Raw genomic sequence first — 9,763 nt, forward strand, 5'->3', positions numbered from 1 at the left:
CAATAAAGGTAGAATCATTCATCAACAACTCTTGGTGCATCGCCTCCCCTATTCTAGGGTTTCTCGGGTAAGTGCCGTGTAGCCCCGATCACGCTCTGCGTGATCGGAGCAGCATCGCCCTTGCTTGTCTACTATGTGTGTTTCTCGTTCTGAAGCATTGTTGATGGCGAGTTGCACTAGTTACCTTGACGCGTAGAGAGTAACATTAGTTTTTCCGTGTTTTAATCGTACTTTGCTTGTTACCTATGAGCGTTCAGCGGTCATCGTGCCCGAGCCGGGTGCAAGGGCCGCACCTTGCTTTGTTCTTATTTAGTAGATCCAATCTATTATGGTTAGTCTCTGATTATCAAAGATTTAGTTTAATATCTGCATAATTAGGCCCTACAAACGAGTTGAAAACTCCGGCAGTATGATTGGTATCTGGTAATAGCTTAAAAAGAGATTGTTCCGGGAATCGGCTTTTTGGTTGGTTTTTAGGTCTCTGTTTAGGTTGTTCTTTCGTTACCTTTGGTGTTTGTTAGGCTCAATCATGTGTAGGATGTTCCGATTATGCAGTGAAAGCTTTAACCATCGTAGATTGGATTAGCTTAAGATTTACAAAGCGAGATTGATATTATCATTGGACGTATTTGCTTTATTTATAGATCCGATCCGGTATTGAACACAATCGGCTTTTTATAGCCGATACCGGGAATCCTCCAATGAGCCGATTACGGCTCGGGCTAATGTTTACACATGTCTGTGCATGCAGGAAAGTAATACATAACACCTTCCTGATCAGGTACAAGGTCAGGTGGCACGCCTAGCGACTCCGAAGCCAGGGCGTGTGCCAGATCTTGGGCCGTTGACCGAGGGACTGGGGCCCACCAGCAGTCTCGGAAGCCTCCCGGCTCCTCGTGTTGCCGGTCGTTGCTCGCTGGTGGGTTTTGATTGACAACAGATTCTGGCACGCCCAGTGGGACCATCTTCGCCATCTTCATCATCTTCATCGACTTCGTCATCTTCTTCGACTTCATTGACTGCTGTTGACGGGATGGCAAGGGATGAACCGATCACCTACGAGGAGCTGTCTGCTGAACATAAGCAGAGATATGATGAGATTAAGGCTCAATTCGAAGCTGACCTCATCGGCTCTTTCGAGAGGACCCACCACCATGGCGTCAGGTGGAAGGGGTTTTCACTTGAAGGTGCCCTTGATGGAGTGGATCTGTCCACCCCATCTGAGGACCGTACCAGAGCTCTACGGCAAGAAGTAAACTACACAGTGGCCCACTCGTTGCACCGGCATTCTGAGAGCTTGGTTAACGCTTTCGAGCATGTTGCCCTGCGTGTGGTCCAGGAAATTATGAAGCATCAACACTCTCCAACAGGACCTACCTTGGGGAGTCATAAAGGGGAATTTTCGTTCCAAACTAGGCCACCACTGCCTTATGTGCACTGCCTTATGTGCTCGCAGCTGCGGAATCGCATGGTTCTTCGGCTTACGTGGTTTATAAGGTGGGAGGTGACCCCGTGGATCACCAGTTCTTCAGCGAGCCACCCAGGGAAATCCCGTATGGCTATATGTGTGCTTATATACTGGATAGCAGTAATCCGTTACATTCAGCACAGAAGGCAGCTGGAGGAGTTTCTAGAACGGATGCAGACAAACAAGCATGGCTAGCAGCCTATGCCACCGGGCCGAGTTACGATAGTGCGCACTCGGCCCTAGGATCACAGACGGCGGAGCAGATTAGTGCCATTCTGAGAGATCAGTTTGGCACTTTACCAAAGAGGAGAGCGATCGGCTATACCAAGCCGTATCCAAGTGATTATGATCTAATTCCCTTGCTGCCTAAGTATCGGCTTCCTGAGTTTACCAAGTTCAGTGGAGCGGAAGGTTCTAGCTCTATCGAGCACGTGAGCTGATACTTGGCGCAACTAGAGATGATCTCGGTATCGGATCTTTTGCGAGTAAGGTTTTTCTCGCAATCACTCACAGGGCCAGCCTTTGGTTGGTACACGTCATTAGGCCCTAATTCTGTCCGCACTTGGAAGCAGCTGGAGGAGCAGTTCCACATTCAGTAGCATTCGGAAGCTACAGAAGCAGGAATTGCTGACTTAGCGCAAGTGCGGCAGAAGCGCGGGGAAACTGTGGCGGAATATATCCGACGTTTCAGAGAAGTAAAGAACCGATGCTACTCGACACGTATTTCAGAGAAGGAGGTAGTCGAGTTGGCATCTGTGGGATTATTGAAGCCGATCAGAGATCTGGCTTTCCAACTGGAGTTTACCTCTTTGGAGCATTTGGTGCAGAAGCTGACAACGCACAAACAGCGCCAACCAGAGCTATATCAAGATAAGTTCAGGCGTCAAGTGGCATTAGTCGACGTAGAGGAAGCTGAAGACTCTGAGGGTGAACAGGAGGTGGCAATTGCAGAATGGACTCGGGGGGCAAACCCTGTGTCCTGTAAATGGGTGAAGCAAACTGGGCCTGCGAAAGGGTTTGACTTTGATGTGGGCAAAGTTGAACAGATTTTTGATCTGTTATTAAAAGAAAAACAGTTGAAGTTTCCGGAAGGATATAAGCCTCCTACGGCGCAGGAGCTGAAGGGGAGATCATATTGCAAGTGGCATGATTCTTTCACCCACAGCACAAGTGACTGCAAGGAGCTTCGATGGCAGATTCAATCGGCTATCGAGCGAGGCCGATTGATCTTGGGCCAAACCGCCATGAAGGTCGATACCCAGCCCTTTCCCAGTGTGAACATAGTGGAGGGCTATGACCGGTCCGTAAGGCGGCAGCTGGATTTCGCGCTCGGCGTCAACATGGAGGGGTTAGCATCACGCCGCCAAACTAAGAATAAAGAGGCTGATCCTAGCGATCGGCCCCAAAAGGAAGGAAAAAGATATGTCACAGAAGAACAAGTGAGGCATGTCAGGAATCAGCGGCCGACTTCTTCTGATCTTCTCAAGAAGTATGAGTACCAGTACCAGCAGCATCTCCGACGAGAATCAGAGGAAGAAGAGTACGAGCGTCGTACTGGGAAGCGTTTGAAGAGACATGAAGACGCGCGTGATCATTGGCACTGCCCATTTTTTAGGTACCGTTGGGATTCTGGTATGAGTCGATTGCCTACTACTAAAGACTTCCCAGAGTGCGGACCCGTGAAGCCAGATGCAAAGGGGGTCTCGGTTTTCCGGCGTTTGGGACCTGTTCCAACTCAGCAAGAGCAGGTTCGATCGCCATGAAGGAGAGTGGATTGTACTCCGTGCAGAATTCCACGCTCGAGCTCATGAGGAGTCATCAGTAGCCCAGCTTGACTTGGGGCTCTGGCCGGTAATATTTGAGAAGCCGCAAGCTAAGAATTACAAGCATTTGAAGGCTTTATATCTCAAGAGGTACATAAATTGCCAGCCTGTTAACAAGATGTTGGTGGACACAGGAGCGGTAGTTAACATTATGCCGTACTCAGTTCTGCGCCGCTTGGGGCGGTCCACTGGAGATTTGATCGAAACTAACATCACGCTAAGTGATTTCCACGGGCAGACCTCAGAAGCTCAAGGCGTCCTCAATGTGGACCTAACCATTGGAAACAAGACCGTCCCGACCTCTTTCTTCATCGTCAATAGCAAGAGCACATATAATGTCCTACTTGGCAGGGATTGGATTTATACCAACTGTTGCATCCCTTCCACAATGCATCAGTGTCTAATACAGTGGGATGGAGATGAGGTAGAGGTGGTTCATGCAGATGACTCGATTGAGATTTCACATGCTACTATGAGCATTTGGGACGCGGAGGACCAGGAGCCGATCTCAGGAATGAGTTTGGAAGGCTGCGATCAAATTGAAGCTACAAAAAATAGGGTGAGGCTGGTCTTATCCACTAGCCTTACAGAGTAGAGGAGCTGCGAGGAGCAAGTCGCTCTAGCGCATGTGTTGAGGCCGATTCCCGCGATCGGCCCCAAAAAATAAAGTATGAACCTGTGATGTCAAGTGTTAGCTGTTACAGAAAGGCCCGCTCTGACAGCCGGCCTTACTCTTTTTGTAAAGTTCTGAAAAGCAATGAAAGACATAGAGCGGCCGATCTCGACGATCGGCCAAAATTCTTTTTACTATCTTCTTTGTTTATCTGTAGTATTGACTTAACAGATGATGGGAAACTAGGATATGGGTTCACATCGGCTGACGAGCTCGAAGAAGTAGATATTGGTCCTGGGGATAAGCCACGACCAACGTTTTTCAGCAAGAAGTTACGCCCATGTTTACGAGAGCCGATGATAGCTTTACTGAAGGAATATGCAGACTGCTTCGCTTGGGATTACACGGAGATGCCTGGGTTGGACAGACGCATAGTCGAGCATCGGCTCCCTCTCAAAAGAGGATTTTGGCCATTCCAGCAACGAGCGCGACAAATGAAGGCCGAGGTCCTGGTCGAAGTGAAAAAGGAAGTGGAGAAGATGCTAGAAGCAGGTTTTATCAGGCCTTGCAGGTATGCTGAGTGGATTTCAAGTGTTGTACCTGTACAGAAAAAGGACGGCCGATGGCGAGTCTGCGTGGACTTTAGAGACCTCAACCGAGCTACTCCGAAGGATGAGTATCCAATGCTTGTTGCAGAGACATTGATCAACACGGCTGTTGGTCATAAGGTCTTGAGTTTCATGGATGGCAATGCCGGTTATAACCAGATTTTTATGGCCCCTGAGGATATACACAAAACCGCATTCAGAGTACCTGGAGCAGTGGGTTTGTTTGAGTATGTGGTTATGATCTTTGGTTTGAAGAATGCTGGCGCTACATATCAGCGTGCCATGAACTACATTTTTCATGATTTGATTGGCAAATTGGTGGAAATTTATATTGATGATGTCATGGTGAAATCTGCATCGGTTGAAGGACACTTGGAGGACTTACGACAAGTTCTAGAATGAACTAGAAGGTTCGGGCTTAGAATGAATCCGAAGAAGTGTGCTTTTGGCGTGTCGGCCGGTCAGTTTTTGTGTTATTTGGTTCATGAAAGAGGAATCGAGATTGGCCTAAAAAGTTAGGAAGCCGTGCGTACAATGGTGCCACCTACTATGAAGAAAGAGCTCCAGCAACTTATTGGCAAGTTCAACTTTATCAGAAGGTTTATTTCCAATCTTTCTAGGCGGATTGAGCCTTTTATGGAGTTGGTGAAAATTAAAACCAATGAAGAGTTTCGTTGGGGGGCAGAGTAGCAACAGGCATTTGAAGAGATTAAGGAGTATTTGTCAACACCACCTGTGCTTGTTCCACCCCGACAAGATAGGCCATTTTACGTATACCTATCAGTTGGTGACACCTCCATCGCGTCGGTAGTGATACAAATGTATGACAATAAAGAAAGGGTTGTATTCTACCTCAGCAGAAGGATGCTGGATGTGGAGACAAGGTATCCTGATATTGAAAAGTTGTGCCTTTGTCTGTTCTTTACATGCACCAAACTTCATCATATCCTACTATGTAACACCCTAATGTAAAATTCCGAGATTTATAATGAATTTAAATGGGCTCCAGTAATTTTCTAAGGATTATCTTGCCTAGCTTGCATTTAATTTAATTAAATTCCATAAAGAATTAGAAATTTATTTTAGTTCAACATGTTTGTGCATTCATGCTGGTGCATAAGTTTTATTTGAGTGAGTGCATAGGAGTTTGAATACAAACTTGATTTGAATTCAAATAGATTTGGGGTGGTTTGAAAAGAAAAAAGGGAAGGAAATAGGAAGGCAACCCTAGCTTCCAGCCCAGCCCGGCCTGCTTTCCTCCTCGCCCCCCTCATCCCGGCCTCCTTTCCCGTGGCCCACCTTCCCTCCCTCGTGCTCGGCCCATCTCGCGCAGCCCAGTTTCCCTGCACCCTTCCTCAGCCCAGCCGCGCTCTCTCTCCCTCCTTCTCTCTGACAGGCCTACCCCACCTGTCGGCGCCCCCTTTCCCCCTTTCCTTTCTTCTTCCCTCGCATCACCAGCCGTGCTCGAGTCCCCGAGATCTCCGGCGAGCCCTCCACGCTAGGCCCGCACGCTGAGGACGCCCCGCCGCCCTACAAATAGGATCCCCAACCTCCTGGGACCCTAACCCTAAGACCTACGGCCGCCACCCGAACCCTAGCGCCACCGCCTGCTCACTCCGCCGTGCAGAGCTCCCTGCCTCGCCGTGGACCGGCTGCTCTACCGCACCCCAGCCCTGGCCAACCCCCACGTCAGGTTCGCCTTGCCACCAGGAAGCTCTCCATGCTTTTCCCTCACGACCCCGACCCGTGTGGCGCCTGAATTCCACCCGAGGACCGCCGCCGATGAGTTGCTCCTCACCCTCGATTCCTCGCTGCCGGTAGCCCTCTGACCCTCTTAACCCCCGTGGCACCTCTGCAGGAGCACCACAAGCCGACCAGTGGGGATCAGAAGCCTAGAGACACCCTGCATCGACCTCCCCACGAGCGCCGCCCGTCCCCGCCGCTTGGACCTCGCCGCCGACCACCCTGCGCTGCCACTCCGGTCAATCTGAGCCCTCGGTGAGCATCAGCAGCACATCCCCCTGATCCTTTTGGCACTAGATATTGTAGATCTTAGCCTGTCCCTAGGCCAGAACACCGCACGCCGGTGAGCACCGCCGCACAGACCCGCCTCCGCCGTCGCAACCGTGTCCCCGAGCACCCCCGAGGCCCGCAAGTGCCCCAGGTGGATCACACGTGTCACGCCGATCACGACAGACGCAAGCATGGGTCGATTTGACCCTTGGAGCATCAATTTTGATGGAACTCCAGTGAGCCCTGAGCCGCGCCGCCACGGGTTTTGGTCGCCGGCGTTGCAGCGCCGCCGCCCCGCGCGCCCAACCAACCTGAGCCGTCCGATCCGAGATCAGTGCGTGAGATTAGATCTCGCGTACCGCTTCGCTCCAAGCCGTCAGATCTAGATCCAGTGGCTCAGATTAGAAGGTATCGGTTCGCCCTGGTGTTTTTGTTAAAGAGCCCCTGTGTTTCCTTGGAATCAACCCGCAGTCCACCCGCGTTCAAAAGTAATTCCAGATAAGCCCTGTTTTTAGCGTTTAGACCCCTGAGCTTCTTGGATATAGAACCCGCCATCCAGACCTTGAGTTTTAACGTGTTAGACCCTGCGTCTATAGTTTAATTAGGTTTAGGCCCTCGGTTTTTGCTCAGAAACCCCTAGAACCTTCTATTTTCTTACAGAAAAGTCCCTAGACCTTGTTTTAGCCCTAGTTTTCGCGTCTTAGCTCCGTTTTAGGTGGTTTTCACGCTCACGCGATCGTTGTAACACGTAGAATAGTTTTAGCTTAGTTTTGTGTGCTGTTTTATTGTATTGTTGTACTATTCCTTATCTTTTGCCCTTGTTTGCATGTATGTGCCTGTGTGGACCATGCTTGGACGTTACGATTGTGAGTAGACGTTGAGCCATCGGAGGAGTACCAGGAGCCACCTTCTTCAAAGCCCTTTGAGCAGCAGCAGGAGAACTTTGAGGAAGGCAAGTATAACATGAACATCCTATCACTTTTAAATACAATTTCATACTGCATTTTAATACTGTATGCCTATAAGGATTTCCTAGCCTCTGTTATCCTTTATATAAATACCTTGGGTTGCATTTTTGGTTAGTTGTGCTAGGTGCTGCGCTCTAACACATTATAGTCCTTTTTAATTAAATTTGATTAATAGTATATGCAACTTGATTCTGAGAGTAGCCCTCTGTGCTGTGTGCTTGAGCGGCTCACGTCTTGTTAAAATATATTTTTATTAGAAACATGGTTTAGGGGGCCAACATGGTGCTTAGTGCTTGGTTGGACACTCTCCATAAGGACCAGTTCATAGAGCGATAACCTAGGACAACCGCGCAACCACAAGACTGGAATGGGACGGTCTTGACTTACTAATTAGGTCATTTTGGTTTGGGAGTAACTTACATGCGGGGCAAGAGGGGTGGTAAGCTTCAATGGTCCCTGCTCCTCCGGCTTGGTCTGTGCTGTGTGCTTGTACCCCCATGAGGTGGACCCATCATCGCCGATCCAGAAACCTTAGCGGTTACACCTTACTAACATGGTCCTTTGTAACGGTCTCGTAGTGCGCTTGCTAGTCATCTCACCTAGGGAAGTGTGATGAACAACTAGCATAGCTCACGACTTGTGGGTAGAGTTGTGCAACCTCTCAAGAGTGTAAAACTGGTATACTAAAAGTGCTCACGGTTATGAGCGGCCCAGATCCTCCATCTGATTAGCGGGGTTTATCCTTGGTGGTTTGGCTTGGTTTCAGTAGACTCATGATGAATTCTAATTATTTATTTATGTAACTTGGGTTATGGTAATTCATCCACTTGTAGTAAATAGCTTTAATAAAATTTGCCAAGATTAAAAGCTAATGCAGTCAAGTCAGCTAACCGTAGAGCCTCATAGTTTTTGTTATACTTGTTGAGTACAAGTTGTGTACTCACACTTGCCTTCTCTATTCTTCTATTCTCTTTGGGATATCTTCGACTGCTGCTCAGTACCAGGCGACGTGGAGGACTACATCAGTGGGCTTGACGATTTCTAGGTGTTTGCCTCCAAGCCGACGTCCCTGTGGTGCCCTGTTCTTCATGTATTTATTTTATGCTTCCACACTCTTTGAACTGATTCTTGATTCAGTTGTAATAAAGAATTCATTTATAATTTATACACTTTTATTTCGTGATATGTGTTGTGATATCTTGATGATTCTGTTATATATATGCGTGACTTGATCCTGGCGCATATATGATTGTTCGATTTATGTCCTTGTAAATCGGGTGTGACATACTATCAGCCGAGATAATCATAATCTGCAAATCGGATGTCATAAAGCATATGCTATCGGCTCCTGTGTTGAAAGGCCGATTGGGAAAATGGATGTTTGCATTGTCAGAGTTCGACATCCGATATCAACCCGCAAAGGCGGTCAAAGGGCAAGTGTTGGCGGATCTTATTGCGGAGAGGGTTAATACTAATATAGCAGTACTTTCCGTACGAGCATGGGTCATGTACTTTGACGGGTCGGTTTGCGGAGATGGATGTGGCATCGGTATCCTATTGGTATCGCCTCGGGGAGCAGCATATTCTTTTTCAATCAGATTGCATACCACTTGCACCAATAACCTTGCAGAATATGAAGCGGTGCGTAAAGGTATGGAATTGCTTGTGGAGGCTGGGGCTAAAGTAGTAGAAGTATTCAAGGATTCAAAATTGGTGATCTCTCAGCTCATAGAAGAATACAGGTGTGAGAGCGAATTAATCTTCCCATTGTGGGTGCAATGTCAAGAGCTGATGGCTAGATTCAGGTACATAAATTTCTATTGGATACCTAGGGCTTGAAATTTGGAGGCCAATGATTTGGCACAACTGACTTCAGGGCACAAGGCTGTGACAGACAGAATCGATCATCAGGTGCACCTACTGGACCAGGGAGATTGGAGAGCCAATATCTTCAATTACTTGAAGGATTCGGCTCGGGGGGCACCCAAGAGGATATGCTTTAAAGCCATGAGATATGTCTTGATAGGGGACGACATATTTTACAGGACTTTAGAAGGACTGTGTGGCAGAACCGCCTGAATTATTCCGGCTCAAGTGCGTTAGTCATCGCAATACAGTCGATATTAACTCAACCCACTTCAAACGGAACAACCCATTGGTCTGTCGGGTCTCCGCCCGATACAACCACGGTTCAACAGGGTCGAAGCAGGTTTACCTCGCACAAAGGCGAGTTTACAATCATAGCGCAGTTCACCAACTTTTAGTCACAG

The sequence above is a fragment of the Panicum hallii genome, chromosome 8, assembly GCF_002211085.1.
Source record: "Panicum hallii strain FIL2 chromosome 8, PHallii_v3.1, whole genome shotgun sequence".
Lineage (NCBI taxonomy): Eukaryota > Viridiplantae > Streptophyta > Magnoliopsida > Poales > Poaceae > Panicum > Panicum hallii.